The sequence below is a fragment of the Corvus kubaryi genome, unplaced genomic scaffold (genome assembly GCF_017639235.1).
Source record: "Corvus kubaryi isolate FWS band 111438036 unplaced genomic scaffold, C.kubaryi_AGA036_p1.0 66, whole genome shotgun sequence".
Lineage (NCBI taxonomy): Eukaryota > Metazoa > Chordata > Aves > Passeriformes > Corvidae > Corvus > Corvus kubaryi.
The window spans coordinates 13,523,839-13,545,078 of NW_024582054.1; the positions used below are offsets into that span (position 1 = coordinate 13,523,839).

The 21,240-nt window shown below is 45.8% G+C and overlaps 1 long non-coding RNA gene across 7 annotated transcripts in view; it reads right to left on the reverse strand.

The window, feature by feature from the left end:
- Positions 1-20,969, reverse strand: part of LOC121673622 — a 55,692-nt gene extending 34,723 nt beyond the window's left edge. For 4 of the 7 annotated variants that reach the window (XR_006019261.1, XR_006019258.1, XR_006019260.1 and 1 more), the window contains exons 1-3: positions 20,861-20,969; positions 16,899-17,054; positions 11,657-12,248 (exon numbers count right to left, since the gene is read on the reverse strand). This is a non-coding gene — a long non-coding RNA (uncharacterized LOC121673622). The remainder of the gene's footprint in view (positions 1-11,656; positions 12,249-16,898; positions 17,055-20,860) is intronic. The other 3 variants (XR_006019259.1, XR_006019264.1, XR_006019262.1) reach the window with 3 other exon arrangements.
- Positions 20,970-21,240: the final 271 nt, after the last annotated feature.

Here is a 21,240-nt window from a genome sequence, read left to right on the forward strand (position 1 = left end):
CAGGAACATCCCAGACCTCTGAGCTGCCAGTCCCCCAGGAGAAGACTAGCCATAAGGCCAGACCTCTGGCAGTCATCTTCACGTAACCTGCCTTGTGTTGGAAGAAAATGGTGAAGATTGTTTTATGGTCAAGGCCCAGGGGGTAGGGCTCAAAAAGCTGGATCCAGCTTAGTTTTTCAATGTTGGTTATGTCATTTAGCCTCTCTCTGTGCAGTGATCCCACCAGTTCTACAAAGGTGAGATAAGGATACATTTGTAAATCCAGAGGACATGCCTGAATTCTCCACTGAGGGAGATCAATAAGATGTTAGGTAAACAACTCTCCTGCTGTCCTGTGGTTTGCATGCAGTAAAGAACAACTGAGAAAAGTCTTATTGAAAAAAGATTCCCTTTTTTCAATCAGTAGTTGTATTGTCTGATGTAAACATGAAGTGACTAATGATGCCTTGCAGTACAGCAAGCGTGAGTGCTTGCAGCCTGCCGGCAGCTGCTCTGGACTCCTGTTGAAGTGATGGACCTGTGGCATCCCTCTATCAACCCAGACACCCTGCTGGGGCCATGGGCATGGTGGGGGGCTGCTGGTCCAGCCCACAGGGAGCTGCAGCCTTGGGAGCCTTCATCCCACGCACATCCCTCCCCCCTCCTACCTGCATGCTTGACTTCTTGTCTTCAAGCCCCCAGCCCATCACCAACCTCCAAACTCCTCTCCTCCTGCTTTATCACCACGGGGAACCCTCCGGCCCTGCAGCATCCCTCATGCTGCAACCCCTCTGGGGGTGTCTGTCCTCCCGAAGCTCTGTGGCCATGGCCCCCAGCATCCCATCTCCCACAGGGCAGCCTCACTTGTCCCCACCCTGGGCTGCCCAGGTGAGTGGGCAGCAAGTGCGCACCAGAGGGGGGCTGCACATCACCTGACCCCCTCCAGCTGATTCCCTCAGACAGGACGTCAAGTTAATGAGCCCTCAGGCCTGTAATTAGCTGTCAATTACCTCAAATTAATCAACTCCTCGCCTAATTAAGCATAATCGGCAGGTGGGCAGAAAACGGGCCATTGTGCGGGAGCCATGAGAAAAGCATGGCTGGCAAACTTGTTTAGGATCAGCGGCGCATTCCCGGACGCCGCGCCACCGACACCCGGGCGCCCGCCCCGTTCGCAGGCGCCCCGGCCCCGGCCCCGGCCCCCCGTGATGGGGCTGCGCGGACGGGGCCCCGCCGGGCCGAGGGGCGGCGGCGCTCCCGCCCTGCCGGCGTGGGGCGGCCCTGGTGCTGCCTGGGGGCCCGGGCCTGCAAAAAGCCATGGCTTGGGCTTAGGGGGGGGCGTTTCTTCTTCCAACATATCCGCACCACCAAGCCTTAATGCACCATCTCGCCCTCCGCATTTTCTCTCCCTGGCTTGCCGTGCTTTCTGCACTCGGACCCTTCTCATGTCTCTCTGAGAAAGGGACTGAAACACACGCCCCGTTCCCTGACCCAGGCCTTCCTCAGTTCTGAGCACACCAACTTAACGGCGTGAAGACATATCTGGGTGGAAAACAGGGTTTCAACAGGCACTAATTACTACCTATAAAAATGAGTCCTACTGAATTAATTTTTGCATGGAATTTACACAGTCCAAGTAAGTCCCCATCCATCCTCCAGAGCTCTGTTTGGCGAAGGGGAGACATTCGCTGCCGAGGCCAGGGGAGGAGCAGGGCTCCTGCCAACTCTTGGATGTCACTGGAGCGGAGGACCTGAACTGCTCTTCACTGTGCCGGGGGCTGGATCCTGCACCCTGCCCACTAAATCCCAGTAAGCACCCTCTTTATCTAAAGGCAAACAGAGCATGGTATCCTTCTGAGCTGCAGAGAAGAGCTGGGGGAAATGCAATTTCATAGTAAAAGTATTGTGCTCAATATTAAAGTGAAAGGTTTTGATTATGCCTAGAAAGTCCTTTTTTTTTTTTTTTTTTTTTTTTTTTAATGTAGCCAGATTATCACCCAGCGTGCTGGATTTACACTGCATTAGCGATTGTCAAGATTAGAGCAGAATCCCCAGATAACAAACAGGAACACAAGACGTCAATTTATGACATAATAGCAATAATCATAGTCAAAAGAAGGATGCAGTGGAGGGCAAGTTGAATATCTTGGCTCTGAAGAGAGAAACTCCCTGCATTGGAGTGGCTTTGATTAAAAATCCCCGTTATGTCCAAAAGTATAATTTTATACTTCTTTTTCCTGACAGAGAGGAAAAACAACAGCTCAGCACAGGTCTGGCAAAGTTGGTGCATCAAATCATCAGCAATCAGAGGGACAAGTTAGGCGATGCAACCTTCCCCCTGGACCCTGCTAAGTGTCTATACAGGTCACAATAGCTTCCTGGACCTCCCAAAAGAAGGCGTACGTAAAACTTGGCATTTCTGTGCCTGCAGCTATTTGGAGCACAAGCTCCAACTGTCCTGGGTTGCAGTGTATTCTATTACCATCCTCATGAGCTGTTGAAGAGAGGCTGAAGGCAGCCCCTGCCCTGCAAAGGGTGTCATGGGCTGGTGTGAGAGAGGCTGTGGAGTTGCCATGCTGGGGTACGAGCTGGATCCTGGCAGCTGGCCTGACCCTGAGGGATTAGAGACTCCCCCACCTTCCCAGCTCACATGGTGGCACACGCTGCAGCTGGGCCCACGAGGCCCTTTTTTTTTCCTGCCTGCCCTGTTCTCAGTCAAGCGCTTGTTGTCACAGCAGGAGGCTTGGGCAGGGACCCCTCTGCACACATAATGCAAGAGCCATGAGATGCTGGGGGACTCAGTGTCCCCTCTGTCCCCTTGCCAAAGCCACCATTTTCCGGAGCTTCTCCTGTACCTGCCATCTCAGTAGACCTTTCTGGGGGAAAAACCTCTGTTTTTTGGGAATCAGGAACCACTCCAGTATCATCACTTCCCTCATTTATGAGTGTCTTTTTTCCAGACCCATTTCTCCATCATGTGTCTTCCTTTGGCTGAAGCACTGATCCCACTCCTTGGGGTCCATTAGCACATTCATGAGGACCAGGCTGGGAGGAATGCACTGTATGATGGTGTCACGGGGTTGCAGTGTATTCTATTACCATCCTCATGAGCTGTTGAAACCAGGTGGGGCAGTGTTTCCTTGCCTCCTCCCTCGGGACTATCTTCTGATAATGAGCCCATCAACACCTGGCCTCATGACTCATCCTCCCATTGTGAGATGCTCCACCCAGAAGGAGGAACCAAGCATTCCATCCTGGATATAATCTGAGATTCCCAGAGGACAGGAGCTACATAGCCATCACTGAGCTTTCCAAGGAAGAGCAGACCCCTCTACAGGACCACCGCTTTGACAGAACCACATCCACCACCTCAGGAGGATTGCAGCCACCATCTTATCAGACTGCTACCCCACCCTGACTAGCAGGGTGTCAGGTTGTATCCTGACTCTGTCAGTTTGAACCAGTGTTTTCTGCCTTTTTTTTTAAATTTCCCGATTAAATTGTCATTCTGACTCAGTGCCTCCCACTGGTTTGTTTTCAAACTAGTACACATGAGCTGCAGGCAAACAGCACTCTCCAGCAGTTCCCTGTTTATTTGTGGGCATGTTGCATATGCACACTGATTTCACCTGCTCATTCCCATTTAGAGCTGGAGCACTCAGATGACTCACATCAAGGCTGACTAACCATTTCTACTATTAGCGGCCTTCTTAATCACTCATAACTCTTTTGGATGGGGAGTGTGAAGTCCTCCAGATCTGATCTCTAGTCAGGGAAGCAGTGGTTGCTTTGACTGTGCTGTGTTTGGGCAAAAATGGCCTAGGGACTTACAAGTTTAAGTGCCCAAGCCACAGAACCTTTATCCCATTATAAACCAAAACTCTGTGGAAATTAAAGACAAAGACCAAAACAAGAGAGAAACAGGCAATAGAAATCTGTTGGGATCAGACTGATGGAGCAACTTTCAATGATCCACTGAAAATCAATTGCAACAAGGGCTGAGTTGTTACAGGTAAAGAAATGGTGCTGAGAGGGGCTGGGGTGCTGCTTCTGCTGCCTGGAGACCTCCCTGCCGAAGGGACTGCATGATGAATGAGCATGTAAGGGACTGTACAGCTGAGTGCTGCCTCGCTAGGGAAGCCAGGGCCCTGCCTGGGACTGCACATGGTCACATCTTATGGGAGCACACCTGGAGCCCAGCTGCTGGCTACAGAGGTACCTCTTGGAGAGAAAGAGGAGGGGGGCAGGGTCAGATCAGAGGAATCCAGCAGCCATTCAAGTTCAAGATGGAAAAATGTATCTGTTCCTGTGTCTGACATTGGTTGAACTTGACTGGCCACTCCAGCTGTTTCAGACTATGCTGTTGTGCAGGTAGTGCCCTAGCCGGGAAAATGCTCTTCTCCCCCTTGGCACTGTCATAACAAACACTCAAAAAAAGCTGGGTAAGCAGTGAAGCTGTGCCATTCTCTGAGTTTGAAAAAGCAAAAGCTATAACTATTTCATTAATTATTTTGGCCAATGAGTTGGAAACAACAGCAGGGAATTCACAATCACTCGTCTGTCATTCTGTCTGTACTGTTTGCAAGGATCATGGCCACCGTCTCATTTACTTTGTGCAATGCCGTAACATTGAGGCTGGCCATGTTCTGGTTTGGTTGTTCCTTACTGCACTGCCCTGGCAAGCAGCAGAAGTAGTTTGAGGGGAAAGCACTGCAGCTCTAAACAGTTATTTCTACAAAAGCCATGAGCTTCTCTAACAGTTAAGTGGAGCAAGGTGGAGAGTGAGATCTTCCTGACCAATCCCTCTGTGCAGCTCTACTCCATGATTATAAAAATAAAGGACTCGGGTTAGAAAGTACTTACAACGTGCATAAGTGTTTTAAATGTTGTGATTCTCCTACATGTGTTCATTACAATGCAATCTGCAGTCACGTATCTGTAGTGTTGCAGTCTCTCCCCGGCCATGCATGAAATTGACTTCAGTAAGAGCTGGGTAACCACTGAAAACAACAGCCAGTCCCTAGGACCAAGAGTTTTGGGCTAGCCTAGAGCAGGCTGCCTTTCCTCCAAGCTCCTGCTTGCCCTGGGCCCCATGGAAAGGTGCACAGCAGCCTGTCAACATCAGGATTTAATAAAACCATTAAGGAAAGTCACAAATTTCAGAACTGTTCAATGTCGCACCTGGTGAACAGCCTCATCCTGGCACTGAGGGTATGTGTACATGAGCACATGCAAGTCTGCTTAACAAGGTGCAAGCATACGATGTACCTGGGTGGGAATCACCCTGGGCCCAGGAGCAGCTGTGCCCAAGCCAGGAGCCTTGACAGTGACCAAGACAAGAGGCTGTGTGTGGAGATGCTCTGGCACAGCTCCATGCTGCCAGGCAGGAGTCAGCTGCCAGGCAGAGCAAGCCACATCTGTCCCTGCATGTCTGTGTAGACACACACTGAGTAACTATGGCTGCTTCCCAGAGCAAGTTTCTAGGCTTCACTATGTTTTTATTTGTCTTGCAAGGGAGAGAGCAAGAGTTCTGATAAATGAAGAGAAAGGGCAGCTTGCTTTGCAGGAGATTTATGTGACAGTCTCTCTCTCTCTCCCAAGAAATCCTTTGTGCTGTTCCTCACGGTTGTCATCCTAGACAGCTGTAGACAGGGTGCACTGACTTGGGGAGCCAGCGGATGAGCACACTGTCACCGCCCCTGCGCTCAAACCAGCAGCGTTCACCAGCTGAGTCTGGGTGCTACTGAAAGACACACTGTGCTGGTTTGTTCCCTGTGTTGCTCCAGTGACCTGAGCTACCCTTTGCAACTCAGGTGGCTTTGGGAGACCCTTGTATGTATTCAGGAAACCCTATGCATCACTGTCAGTGCCTGTGAGCATGGCTGCTACACAATCCCTGTGTGTCTCAGTCCCTCACCCACTGTGGGTGCTGAAAAATCTGCCAGGTCTGTTGGTAGGGTCACAATGCTGGATGGGGACACCACTGCTAAGGGAACAGAGGGCACAGACGGCCCTGGGCCAGCGGCTGTGCACATGAAGGCAGCAGTGGGTGCAGGACGTGCTGCCCAGTGTGCCGAGGCTGTGGTGGGCAGCAAGCAGGGACCATATGGAAGGTGCTGCCAAATGAGGCCATTGAAGCAAAGGCTGCAAATGAGTTTAGTAGACAGACATTTTGAGGAGGGGGAAGCAGAGGGAGTGGAGAAGAGCAGGAGAAAGGGAGAGCTCAACATCACAACCAAGAGGGGCCTGCCAGGGCCACACAGGCTTGGTGGACAGTGCTCCATTTCTCCTCACACCACACCTTCTCCCAGTGCCTTAACTTTTAAGATCCCTCAAAGGAAAGAGGGGACCAAGGTGTCATGGCCCCTTCTTTGTTTTTAATTACTTCCCATTTTAATCTCGATTTGCATGTCGATCTCTCAGAACTGGGCCAGGGACTCTACAAAGCCCTTGTCAGCAACTCCCCCAATAATAAACAGGAATAGGCTTAAGGGCAAAATCACTTGCATGTTAATGAGACTGTTTGCTGGAGTCAAGAGAGAAAACAGCAAACAAACAAATGGACTGAATTCCAGCGGCAGCTGTTTGCTCCTTAATCTCGGCTTGTCAGAGCTGCCCTTTGATGGGACACAATCTACACAAACGATTGTGCTAAATCTTCTAATCTACGTCCTCATTATTACATCCCTTCTTACGCATGTAAATCAGGGACAAACTCATTTTAATATTTAGATAGATTATGGAAGGGAAGGGGAGGGGATTGGAGGGGAAAGGAGCTGCTGGTGGTGTCTGCTCCTGCCGGTTAGGAGGGGTGTTAATGAGGAGCACAGGGAAGGGAGCTGTCTGCATAGATCCCAGGGCAGCAGCAGGAGGAGGAGCACCTGTTGTCAAGGCAAAATGGGGAGTCTAAAGGGGCGAGGACCCTGACACTGGGATTCTGGAGAAGACCATGGGCATGGGGAAGCATTGGCAAGGTGATGGAACAGGGCGTTGAGGAGGACCTCACCCTGGCATTCCCCAAGCCCTCTACCCATGCACTCAGCCTCTGGCTTTGTTGAAGTGGGATGCTGGAGGAAGGTTTGGTGTTGTACATGGGGGCTTGGTGGTGGCATAGTGAGAGATGACAGGGCCTCACTGTGGGGGCACACCAGGGCCCTTTGTCCCTGGGTACCTTGCAGTGCAGGGCCTCCTTACAGCACAGCATTGTGGTCTCCCACCCCTCTTCAACCTGCCCTCACTGTTAGTGAGCTGAGGATCAGATCAACCACCAGGCTGGAGAAGCAGGCTAACACCTAACTATAGAATTCAAGGATGCAGCCTCACTGCCTCCACACAAATGTCATTAGAGCTGTGGTTATGGTCTTTAATAATGCTAAAAATAATTGCTTTTGCAACAAACACAGCTGTGGGGAAAAGGGCTCTCCTGCATTTCCCTGCCTCTCGCATCTCCTAATCCAATTGTCAACCTACAACCTGCCCCTTAACCTTCTTCTTCAACTGCAGCAAAGGCGTGATACACCAGCCTTATTTCTCTGAGCCCCTCATCCTCTTCTGCTCCAGGAGGGGCAGTCTTACTGTAAAATAGGGAAAAAAAGTTTAAAACAACCTGGTTAATTCACAAATTTGCCATTGACCTCACACCTTTGAAGGAAAGGTGCAGAAGGTGAGAAGCTTGGTGCACAAAAGGTGAGTACAAAGAACAGCAGAGGCAAGCAGGAATATAATCAAAAAGGCCAAGCATAAAATAAGTTTGTAAGTAGCAGGATAATCAAAGGGAACAAGAAATCATTCTGTAAATTCATTAGTAGCAAGAGGAAGACTAAGCAAAATATTGGATCTCTGCTCAACAGGGAGTGAAAATTATTGACGAAGGATAATATTAGAGAAACTAATAACAGTGATAAAGAAGTAAAATCTTGGCATAGAATAAAAAAAGTGTATGGGAGAGGTAATGTTATTGAGTTAGATGCATTCAGATTTATTTGGCATAACGAGCTTCATTGAAGGTGCTTAGAAATCTGGCTACAGCAGAGTCAGTAGTGGCTGTCTTCCAGAACCTGTAGAGATGTGGTGGAGTACAGGAAAATCACAGGCATTGCTCTTACAAAAGTGAAGGAAAGGGTGATGTGTAATTATAGACCAATCAGCTTAATTCCCTTTCCCATTAAAATTCTGGAATAAAGCACCTAGTTATCTCTAAATATCAAAGGCTAAAATGAGACAGTCAATTGTTTTCAGTGTAAATTTGTCAAGGATCAGTCCCTTCCAGTCAATCTAATTTCTTGCTGTAGCAAGGCAACAGGTCTTGTAGATAAAGAAGGAACAGAAGACATTGAGTATCTTTACTTCCATAAGTTGTTTAGGCTTCATTTCAAAAGCTATCCTTATGAGTAAACTAGGGAAAAATAAATTAGCAGAAACTAACGTTAGATAGATGAAAAACTAGTTGAAAAACTGTGCTCAGCAAATAGTCCTCGGTGGTTTACTATCAAAATAAAGGATGTATTGAGAATAGCTCCATGAAGATCTGTTCTGGGTCTCGTTCTGCTCACTGATTAAACTAACAACATGGATGACAAAAGAGGGAGTGGGGACATCAGGAAGACACAGACCTGGAAGGCTCTTTAAGTACACTGAAGGACAGACTTAGCATTCAAAATCATCTTGGCAATTTCGGAAAGTGGTTGAAAAAATGTAGCTGCAAATCAGTAAGAAACCATGCAAAGAATCTCAGTGATGCAGAAAGAATGAAATGCATAAATAGGGGTTGGAAAACAACTTGTTATGCAGCAATTCTTCCAAAAAAGCAGTAGGGGTTAGAAGGGATTACAAGCACTGTCAAAAATAGTATAGTGTTGCAAATAAATCAAACCTCCTACTGTAAGGAATGGATAAGACTACAGCTGTCGAGACGTCTGGAAATTACCTTTCCTTGTATTCAGCATGGGTGAGACTTTAGTTGTATTGAGCCCAGTTTTGGAATTGCCCTTCTAAGTGGACTCATTGCAGAGTGCCTAATGAAGGACACTAATGATCACAGATCTGACACATGTCCTGCAAGGAAAACCTGGAAGAAGTGGTGCTGTGTAACTTGAAGAGGGAAAACAGGGAGACAATAAAAGAAAATCCCCAGGCAAGAAAGTTGTATAGGAAGAAGGAAAAAAGCTGCCCTCTGTGCCCATGGCATAGGAAGTTGTAGTAAGAAAGATCTGTTAGACATCAGGAGAAAAATTAAGAAAAATGAGCAGGGAGAGCAAAACAGACTGCAAGGGAGATACTGGAAGAGATTGCTTAGATGCTTGTCCCTCTGTCAAGAATGAGATGGGTATAACTGGTTATGACACAGGGCAGAACGGAGGAAGAGACAGCTTCTCTGGGTTCCCACTAGTCCTAATTTTCTAACAATCCATCTCCTCATTTCTGACATCCACAATCTAACCTTCAGCGGTGTTTGAGATGCAAGTACGCAGAGAGAGATGAGACATAAGGAAGTGACACTGGTTCACAGAACACATCACTGCTCTCCTCGCTCACACCCCACTGTATTCTTACTAACCAGGAATGATGACAGGATGGAGACCTGAAAAATGATGGAAACCCAAGAGTTGACCGAACTCTGGACATGGACAAAGTATTGGCCCTTACCATCTTCTGGGGTCTGGCTGAAGGAAAAGGGCAGGGGTGTGCCACCCAGATCACTGCCATGTGAGCCCATGACTGACTGAGCATTGCTGTGAGAGTTAAAGGAGTGGTGTGAGCATCTGCTTCCCTATCACCACCAGAAAACCAACCTGACTGCTGGGACCGCTCCTCCCTGCTAGGAAAGCTAAATCAAGTGATGCCTTGAAGACTTACAATAAACTGTCTATATACCCTAATAGAAATATCTATTTCTGCAACATTTCCTTGGGGAAATCTGGGGAGGTTGTAAATGTATGAGGTTGGCATGAGTATCTACCACAAGTAATGGAATTTCAAGTAAAGGCTGGAAATTTTTTCCTTTACCCTTTCTCTCTATTCCCAGCTATTTTCAGTCTGTATTATTGTACTTCATCACCTTCTTTCCTTGACCCCATGCATTCTTAATAACAGAATAGAAATATAGGACCATTTATGTTGGAAAAGACCTTTAATAACATTGAGTCCAACCATTTACCCAGAACTAAACCATGCCCCTAAAACCCACATCTACATGTCTTATAAATACCTCCAGGGGTATACTCAACCCCTTCCCTGGGCACCCTGTTCCAATGCTTGACAACCCTTTCCATGAAGAAATTTTTACTAATATCCAATCTAAACCTTCCCTGGCACAACCTGAGGCCATTTCCCCTTGTTACTTCGGAGAAGAGACTGAACATCACCTGGCTACAACCTCCTTTCAGGTAGTTGTAGAGGAGTAAGTTCCCTCCCGAGTCGCTTTTTCCCCAGGCTAAACACCCCCAGTTCCCTCAGGTGCTCCTCACAAGACTTGTGCTCCAGACCCTTCATGAGCTCCACCACCCTCCTCTGGACATGCTCCAGCCCTTCAATGTCTTTCTTGTAGTGACGGGCCCAGAACTGAATACAAGATTCAAGGTGTGGCCTCACCAGTGCCACGACCAGGAGACGATCACTGCCCTGGTCCTGCTGGACACACTATTTCTGATACAAACCAGGATGCTTGTATCGTACACTTGTATCACACTTCATGCTCCCCACACCCTTGTCTGTCTGAGGAGCACAAACCCTTTTATTTGAGATCAGGGACAGACCATGAGAGGATAATGGTCCCTTGGCCAGATGGGCCTTGGACTTATATCCACTATATCTGGGATTAAAGGTGGACACATTCTCAGGATCCATCTTTTGAGTCACTACGAGCAGCTCGCCATTGTGTTCTAGACATCGTGCTGATTCTCATGTTGCATTGTCTGCCAAGCCAGGATATTAGGTCTGGTCTTCAAAGCTCTCTCAGAGTCAATTATGTCTGAGTCTGCATTTTCATCACAGCCCACCTGCTCCATTGGGAAAATACAGTTGACTAAGTCTATGATGAAGTGAGGGAAACTGGAGATGAAATGGAGATAAATGTCAATGAGGTTTGGCTACTGAATAAGTTTGCAAAGGAAATACACTACCCCAGACTGGATAAGTTTAGGACACACAGCAGTGCTCCCTTTCTTATGAAGCTTTTCTACCATAACAGAAAAGAGGGCTTAATATTATAAAATATGATTAAAACAAACAAGAAAATGCAATAGTCTCTTCTTAACAGACTGTATCACCAGTTACCAAACTAGTTTAATGGTCGTAAGGAAAACTGGTTTGAAACCTTAAGACATTTAGCAGCCCCCAATATACTTAAGGGAAGGCAACATCAGAAAAGACACAGAACATGCAGAAGATTGCAGGAAAAAATGTCACAGAGGTTGAGATGGGACATGGTACGTTACATAGGAGTTTCCTGCCTTCACTGGGATTTATATGAGCCAAGCAGGCAGGATGCAAGGAGTCAGCAGCATTGCACAGCTCCTGTGTCTGGCCGTGGTGGCTACCACCAGCAAGAGGGCAAATGTCTGAGAGTGAAAACGTCTAATCTATTAAATGTTCCCCATGAAAGGGCTCCTACAGTCCTACCAGTTACTCTGGGGAAATGTCTACAATTTAAAGTCATCCATCCCCTCTCAATACTCACCTTTATCCTGTGTATAGGTGATCTGTGATCTGCCTTTCACTTAGTGACTAGTACTCCTCTTCCTGGTGCTAGCCCAAGTCTTAGTCTTCCTCATCAGATTTTGCGCCTTTCTGGTAGCTGAAGGATTACTACTCCTCTTTCTTCAGTTATCACTTAAGTCAGACACATCTCTGCATGGCTCACAGACCAAAAGCACAAGTTCCCAGGCATTTTCTTTCCTCTTTTCTACACTCTGTTCCATTTATCAGTATTTCCTCAAAAAACAAAAGTGCAAAACCGCTCAGAAAATTTGAGTTTTAACATTGGAGAAATACGACGTTAACAGGCTGCTCCACAATGTCGTGTTTCTGAACGTGGAGCTGTCTCAATCCTTTTTAGAGCTTTGTCATATTGCAAATATACATTGTGATCATACCAAACTATTATGCTCAGCTGTTCTCACTGTCCTACTGTCTGTCTCTGAGGCACATTTTTTGGCTCTGGGATTTTTCCCTTATAACAGTTTGCTGAGTTGACTCCCACCTATGTTCTCCATGCTCCAGCTCTCTGGTTCTCTTCCACTGATGGGCAGAAATTCTCCCAAATCAGTATCCTGCAAATGGCATTAATAGACACCTCGATCAGCTTTCTTCATTTTTTATGACGACTTGAAGAAGGACCGATTTAAATCCTCCTCGCTGGAAACTTTTGTCCCAACCTTATGGTTGCAGTCAGTCATATGGCTGCATTCTCATTATCACTGATAACTCCTATCTGAAAATTCACAATAATTCTTCCAGTGGCAGTTTCACATTTTGCTAATTAGAGCCTCAAGAACAGACCTGAAAAGGGAATTTTTTAATCAACAAAAAACCCCCTGCAGAGCTGAACAAAGCCCAGTGTATTTCTGACACTGGGCAAGAAGGTCACTTGAACCAGTTTAATTTCATTTGCATTGTATTCTTGGCAATTCAACCTGAATTTATTTTGACAAACAAATCTTGTGAGTAGTCTTCCCACACACTGAATGCATCTGTGGTGTTCCCTTCCTCCAACAGTTCCGTAATACTAAGACAATTCAGTATGCACAGCAAAATTCCTCCTGTTATGATAAAGTGATGGAAATTAGATTTTTGCTATAGCAATTGAGTTTAGCATTCTTTCCCCCTTTGGAAGATAAATTTATCTATCATGTTTCTTTCTTCAGCACCTAGGTCTGTGGCATCCAAATGTAGTAGAAAAGTAATATAGCCACAGCCCAGAACAAGAACTTCATTTTAATATTCCCTTGTTCTGAGGCAGAGGAATATGCAGTTGTGCTGTTCCATTATTGCAAAAGCAGAGTAATGCCTCTCCTCCCTTATAGTGGGATCCATCTTACTTAACTTTAGATGCCCACAGCTGAGCTAGTCCTGGGCTACTTTTGTAGTCAGTATCTCATCAACAAAGTCAATGGAGATGCAATTCCCCTAATCCAGTTTATTTTACCTGTATCAAGTTACGGTAAACCATGTCATAGGCTCTACTGATCCTATTGATCAGAGTCCTCTGGCTACAATGGGAACATGCCCAAAGTAGACTCCCTACCCTGTAGGTATTCATGCTGGATCTGATGTATCCCACTGCCACATTGTGTTCTCTCTGGACAGTATTTGACTCCATTTCTCCATTTGCTCATTCTGACAGTTCCCATATAGATGACAATAAGCCAGAATCTTGGGGCTGTTCTTTCATATTGTTGCTACCACAATGCTTTAGTCCAGTTCCTCTCTGGTACTTGGCTACTGCCTTTGATCATGGAACCTCTCTTTGAAGTTTACCTACATAAGTTTTTCCTGATTCCAAAACTCAGAGTTTGGGACAAGCAATGAAAGACTGGACTACGTCTGTCAAAGACCAGAGAGGCATTTTTGAGTAGCCTCCAGGGCTCCAATCAGGCCTGCGCAAGTACTAGGCTTGGCAGCTAGCTGATGTTCTGAGTTGGAGTAGCTCCTTTACTGCTGCACTCACCCTACGGTCAGGTCAGTGCAGCTCTGGGGTATCCCACTGTAAATCATGAAAAGATGTGGGTTGGAAACAACCTTTCCCTGGGAGGCAAAGGGCACCTTTGGGTGCTGATTTGGTCACTGTTTTCAGCCTTCAGAGAAATGATGTTCAATACAGGTTGGTCCCTCAGGTAAAGTGAGACAGGTCAGGCTTGATGGCCTCTTGTATGTGTGTTAATATCCAACACACAATACCCAAATATTCCTAGCATCCTCCCTCACACCTGAGTCCTCCCAGGGAGCAAGGGCAGCTTTTGGAGACTCCTCATTAGGTCACCGGCCTTGGGAGCTGAAATCTCCCCTCCCCCACCTTTGTACACAACTGTTCCTCATTTACATAAATTATCTCTATTCAATTAACTGTCCAGATGTCCGAATTGTGCCACCAATGATCTGTGAATGAATTAAAAATGGAATATAATTTAATAATAACTGATTAGAAGGAGATTAGTTGTTATATAAAAAGCAAAAACCAAGAGACAGCTAGTTGCCCTTAATCCGAGCCAATCCACAGTAATTATAGAAATACAGTCTCGCTTGCTCTCCTTCCCATTTCTCTTCTTCTCCCCCCACATTTTCTCTTTTTCTCCTTTTCCCTTTTCCCTCTGTCCTTTCTTTCCTCTCTCTCTCTCTCTCTCTCTCTCCCCCCTTTTCCTTTTTTGTTTCTTGGTCTCCATCCCTCCTGTGCCTTCTCCCCACTTTCTCCTCCTGATTATAACTACCTACGTCAACAGTCAAAGCCCCTCCGGCTGCTGATACACCCGTGTAGCTGGGGATGTCCTGGCAGGTCCAACCAGCAATAGCTTTCAGCTGCATTAACATCCTGCCTTTCAAGCCATGTTAATGATGGTGTCTTTATGCTCTCACTTTTCTGTTAAACATTTCTGAAATCACTGCTTTTTCCCTAGGTTCCTAAGGCAGGCTCTTTAAAGGTTTCCCTCTTGTCTTTTGAAGTTGTGCAGAGCAATTTCTACACTGTCCTGGGTGTTTTAAAATCATATGCAGCACAGAGGCTCTGCTCCTCCTCTTGCACCAGGAAGAACCAGCAGCAAGTCCCTGAGCCCCTGTGGTGTCTCTTCTGAAAAAGAGCACCCAGACTTTTCCAGGAAATTTGCCATGGGTTTTTTTAGTGCTGTTTTCTCCTCTCGCAAGCATACAGCCAAAATACCCCCGAGCCAGGCTGAGATAGTGCCAAACTTAGTTTTGGAGGCAGAAAAAACTGGAGAGAAAAATACAGCACCTTGTTACCTGAATGCTCCATGGGGATACCCCACCTTTTCTAACAGAGCTCCCTCCCTCCCTCCTAGCTGCCACCCACCTATGTCAGCTGGGACTCCTGGTGCAAACCTCCACCACTCCCTGGGATTTGCAATGCCACGAAGCTGAATAACTAAAAACTATTATTAGTTTATTTTTATTCCTCTTGTAAATTAAAACAAGAAAAAAGATAATTTGTTGATGTTAGTGGACAATTGATTTCAGGTAATTTCATAACATGATTTGGAAACTATCAGCCAGTAACAACCTAAGTCAGATTTACCCACTAATTCAACATGGGGCTTGCAGACGTGGATAGTGATGATTAGGGATATTGCTTACAGACACACTCTTACAAGAAAAATGAAGCTGAAAACAGACATATTCACTGTCATAGACTCATCTCCCTGTACTAAGATACCAGATATTTAAAACCTCCAATGTCTTGGCTTGCTATGTGAATGCAGTCTTTCTGAATTAAAAGCTCTGCTCTCCCTTCATACATCACCCTTAAGAGCAGTGCTCACAGCAGCCCTTTTTGCCTCTTCTAAGCACTAAGCCATCTGCAGTTGGTTGGCTCTACCAAGGTGGAGCAGAAATCAGAGAGACTGAATGTCTAAGACCCAGAGAGCAAACCTACATGATGTAATACTACACAGACCATTTTGATGAGCTCACTGATAACACTGTGATGGTAGCTGGTAGTTATTTTACCCTTTAATGCACCTTCTAGTTCATTAAAATGGAAGGGTATTTGTAGACATAAAGGATGTAGTTCATGCTACAGCTTCACCAAGAACCAGCAAATGTTTCCCAAAATAAGTTTTGAGAATGTTAGCATCAAAAAACCCAACCATTTCAAAAGCAGTAGAAATTAATTACTACAAAAAGTGTAAAGTTTTGAATGCCCAATCATTCAACCCTTTTCATTAGCACAAATTAAAATGTGAAGATTTATTTCATCATTCCAGTAACATGCTGTTTGGGTCAACTTCTTGTTTTTACTGTGGAAACACCATCCTGACCTTCAAAAATATTTATGAAGGTTTATTCTTGTAAACAAGTTTGTGTAAGTGCTGGAAGCACACAGTATTTTCTCCCTGTTTAGTTGGTCACTCCAGAATGGACCGCCAGTTCCAAAGGAATCTGATCAAGAGCTAATTAAGGTAACATGTCTCATTTACAGGTCACTGCAACTAAAATTGTTCATTAACTGTAATTTCTGTGTTGTTGCTAAATGTTATGATGCTGCCTTGCAGCTCACTATATTTGTGCTTTTCACAAAGATCTCTAAGAATCGTGAGAGTACATGAAAATTCCAGCTTTTATTAAAAAGCACTGCTGGTGCAAAAGGTTTGACAACACCAACTGGAGCCATTTCAATGCAGAAAAAACTGAAAGAAGTTTAATACATTATTGAAAGCCTTTTACAATTTTCAACCTAATGTATTTATTTTTTATGGACTTAATTAAAAAACTTTGTACTCTTGGGCTTCTGCAGTGAGCATTTTTATATTTTGATAATTAAAATGTTATCGCTCTGTGGCTAGAAGATGCATTCAGCAGACTTTGAAGACTTTTTACATATGATTTGACTTTGATAGTCCTATTTTTCTGATTAACATTTTACTCACAAGTAGTTAAATTGGCTTCTATGAGTATTATTCAATATGATAATGTGAGGAGAGGTAGCAAATCTGTCCCCTAGGTTAATGCAAGACAAGCCATTGTTACTGAAGGTATATTAATGATTTCTGGTTTGAAAAAAGGGTTTTGTTCTGTTTTATAAATCCATCTCTGAAGCCCACATGAAAACATTTTGCGCTTTGGTATTTCTGTTGCAGAGATTCAGAGCTAAAGGGATTACTGAAATGCTTTTTTACTGTTAATTTTCCCAGGTTTAGATTTATGTTAGAGGATGTGTCAGCTGGAAGCATGATCAAACCCTAAACACACGTTACCTTTTTATTCTTCCTCTTTTTGCACTATTTCCATCAGGGGTTTGGTATCTGCTTTTCTAGTGGTCATTATCCTCTGGAGCAGCCTTAGTTTGAAGTTGGTTTTCTTGATGATTGTTATGGAGATCTTCAGGAAAAGGATGTGCATTTACAATCAACCTAAGAACAAATTGCAATGTTTAGTTTCATCTTTTAGTCTGGGTTTTGTTAAGAGTCTGAAAACAAAGGGCAGTGCCATGGCATGAGCAGAAGGACCAGGAGCACTGCAGCCCAGTCCTAAAGTAATCAGATGGCAGTGGGTTTTATCACACCAAAGCCAAGTGACTTCTCCAGACCACCCCATGTGCAGGATCTTCTCCAGCTGATACTCCTGCATGCCACCTGTGAGGGGCAGTGGCACCACCCTGTGCCGCTGGCTTTTCCCAATCTCATCCCTGGGCAGCAAGCACTGCTTTCTTTCCAGGGCCTGTAAACACCACAGTTCAGTTCAGAGTGCTTCCTTATCTCTTTAACCTGTTCACATCTAACAAACGTGCATGGCTCATTTCCCTGGGCTCCACCTCTGCAAGGCAAACCAAGCCCCTGGCAGGTGGCTGAGAGTCAGCTTTGCCCGTGCTGTACCACACAAAACCAGCAGCACTGACAGAGGCTTCTCCCATTCCAGACTGTCAAAATGCTCTTTAAAGTCACCTAAGTTCAACTGTAAAGTGCTTGGGGAGTGAGACTGTGGCATTTTCAGGACTCTGTGCTGATCTGAAGGTAGGCTCCCCAGCTCCACACAAAGATGAAGGCAGAGACGTGTTGCTAAACAGAGGCTATTTTGCAACAGAACAGGACAAGTCTTCCAACAAAATGGGATGAATATTGGAAAATATGCAAGGATGCAAGATGAGAAAGAGGCCCAGGAGAGTTCATAAACAATGGACCTATCGCAAGAAACCCAAAGCTGGGATACACATGAGATATCACAGCTACTAATACAGACTCCGAGGAAACAAAGGGCACCCTGGGCTCATTTTGCTTCCTCTGTCCTTTGGTTCACCAAGGGGGAAGCAAAAGAATGATGGATTCCAGTGGTTCAAACCAAAGTGGTGTAAGTGACACCTGCTGGCAGATGCCTGGCCACCAGAGCACAGTCTTCCTCCTTGCTGTGGGAGCAAGGGTGGCATGGGATTACCATGGGTCACACTGAGCCTCCACACAGCCCCAGACTCATAGAGTACCCTGAGTTGGAAGGGACCCACAAGGATCACCACAGTCCAACTCCTGGGTTGGGAATGTCATCTGTTTAGATCCAACTAGGGTTTCCCAGAGAGGAGAACCTTTTGCCTCCATCCCTTCACCCTGATTCCCCATTACTGCATTCAGTGGTGGCTCCATGGATTTTTTTTAGACATTTCATGACTCTGACTGCCCTGCAGTTAGGTTATTAATTCATTAGGGCACACCGGGAGGCACTAAAAACAAGTGCTGAAGACTTGGCACCTCTACTGTAGATGTTTGGGGCAATTTCTTTGGCTTAGCTCTTCTCTGGAGTGAGGATCCATCAGCAGCTGGAGAGTGTTGGGAGTGGGGGCATGAACCACATCATCTTGCAATCCTGTTTCATCTGCAAGGACACCCGGTTGAGCCTCCTGTGACCCCCGTGCAACACAGAGAGCAGCAACTGAGGTGAGTGGAATTTGCATCTGGAGGGCACCCTGGATCCAAAAGCCACATTCAGTGTAGACAGACTCATCAGTCACCAATCCTAACCTGAGCCAAGACTGCAAGGTTTGTCCGTGGGGAAGTATGTATTTTAGAAGGTCTAAGTGGGAAAGACCATTCCTCAGGTAAACAGTTTTAATGCTGGAATATTAGACATGGCTGTAAGTCAGATTCTCTCATACTGTGGGAAATTCTAGTATTTTAAAGCATTTTCTCTCCATGGAGAATTAACGTTGTAATCTTAAAATGCTGTTCTTGCAACTGATTCTTTTTTTTTAACTAGTCTTACAGGTCATCAGCAACAGCTGACAGCAAACAATGCCTGCACTATACAGACACTGTGATTGACAATGGAGGTAGTGATTCCTATTTTATATTTTTAAATCATTAAGGTCATCAGAAACTTCATGGCACATGAAATATTTCACACTCTTGGCAGCATGAAGATTCTCTGCTGTGTTATAACAAAAGGATTTTCCATTAATTTAGTATTTACTCAGTACTATGTAGCAAATGTACTTAACAGTTTGAAAATTAAAATGAAAATAGATTTAAACAATTTTTCATGCTATAATGTGATAGTAGTAGAATAATATAAAATGAAAATGCATAAATTAACATAAGAAAATATATTTCAGAACAATTTTGTAAAACAAACTGTTTCAAATTATATTGCTCTAGGGATTTCTGTAAGCGACTATATATTTTTCTGTCAAAAGCCCAAATACTTCCATCCAAAGAGGTTTTTTTTCAACAAGAAGCTGTTTTAAAAATGTCTTGCCTAGTCTACTAATTATCCTCACTGTGAAAAATTCAGGCCTTATATTAATACTTATATTTAGTTAAATTAATTATGAATTAGTTAGCTTGACCTTCTAGTGCTAAATCCTGTTATGCCTTTGTCTAACAAATTAAAGAACCTTCCATCCTTTGAAAGTGTCTCTCCTAACTGCTTTCAGAGGGTGACCAAGCCACCTTTAGATTTTCCCTCCTGAAGCTGAATAGATCAAGCTTCTTAATTCTCACTGTATGACAGGTTTTCCAGCTCATGGGTTGTTCATGAAGCTCTTATCTGAGTAATTTCCAGTTCTTTGGTGTTTTGGGTTTTTTTTAAATGTAGATACCAGAAGTGGATACAGTATGAATCTGTTATGGTCTTGAGCTGCCAAGACCATCCTCATCCTGCTAGGTAGTATTTTCTTGCTGATAGATCCAGAAATGGCATAGCTCTGATAGAGCAGATTACACCAAAAATCCATGCTTAGTTTTTATTATCTGTTACATCTCCTCCATCCTCCTCAGAGCCACTGCTTCCCATGACAGCAGCGTGTGACCTTCATTTTCTGTTCTGAGATATACAGTCTTGCATTTGGTTATATTAAAATCACATATTGTTCAAATGAGCAGAGCCTGCCAAGTGATCCAGATTGCTCAGTATAACTGACCTACTCCCATCATTATTTATCACTCCACCAATTTTTATGTCAACTAGAAATCATTACCAGCATTGATTCCATATTTTCTTCTGAGTCACCACAAAGATATTGCACGGTATGGACCAAGAACTGATCTCTAGACAGCACATCTTCAAAATTTCTCAGGCAGTGGGTGATTCCCCAGTGAATTTGTCAGAACCACTAATTAGTTAGCTTTTAATTCATTTAACACGTGTAATTCCGATTCCACCTCGAGGTAATTTTTTACCAAGAAAGTGACGGGGTGCCAAGTGAAGTGCTAGCCCGGCACCCAAACGCACTGTGACCGCGGCGGCCTCCACACTGCTCTATTTTTCCCTCCCCCGCAAACCAAGTCACACTCCAAATGACGTTCCCCATTGAGCACCCATCCCCTGGAATTATTGGAGCCGTGGATTTGGGCACTTCATACGGCGCCGTGCGCAGCGGCCCCCGGCGCTGGTGCGGCTCGGCCGGGCTCGGCCGGGGCTGCCCCCGCGAGAAGGCGCTGGCCCGGGGCGGCGGGAGCCCGGCTGCGCGGGGTGGCCCCGGGCCACCGGGGGTCCCCGTGCCTGCGAGCCCTCCGCGGCCGGCGGCGGAGCTGCCGCCTGTAATTAGCGGCATTAGCGGAAGGAAAGTTGCCTGCTCTGATCTCCCATCCCGAGGCCACAAGGTCCCCGGGCTCCTCCATCCCTCCCCAGCCCTTCCCTTTCCTTTGCTCATTGCTCTATTGCAGGCCAGGGCGGCCGCCCCCTTCTCCCCTTCCCTCCCTGCCAGCCGGGGGAGGCTCGCGCTTGTATTTACCAGCAAATGATTAATTGTTGCTCGGCGCTGGCTGCTAATGCTGCTAATCCGGGCGGCTGCGTGTTCGGCCGCTCGCCCGGTGCCAGGCCCCGCGGGCGGAGGGGGCCGGGCTGCGCCCCCGCCTGTAATTACTCCCCAGACAAATCTCTGCAAACAGAGGAGCGGGGAAATCTCTGCCCATATTGCAAGGGGCTGCGGCCCCCACCCGCGGAATAATTTTGAGACTCAAATCCCAGCAAAGACCTGCTACAAATTGCTGCAAATTAAGCTGATTTTGCCCCGAATGAGGGATTTTCTGCTGCAGATCAGCCCTTCCCGGAGCTGATGAGGTGGGGATTAGAGAAGGGACTGAAATCAAAGGGACAGGATGGTGCGGGAGG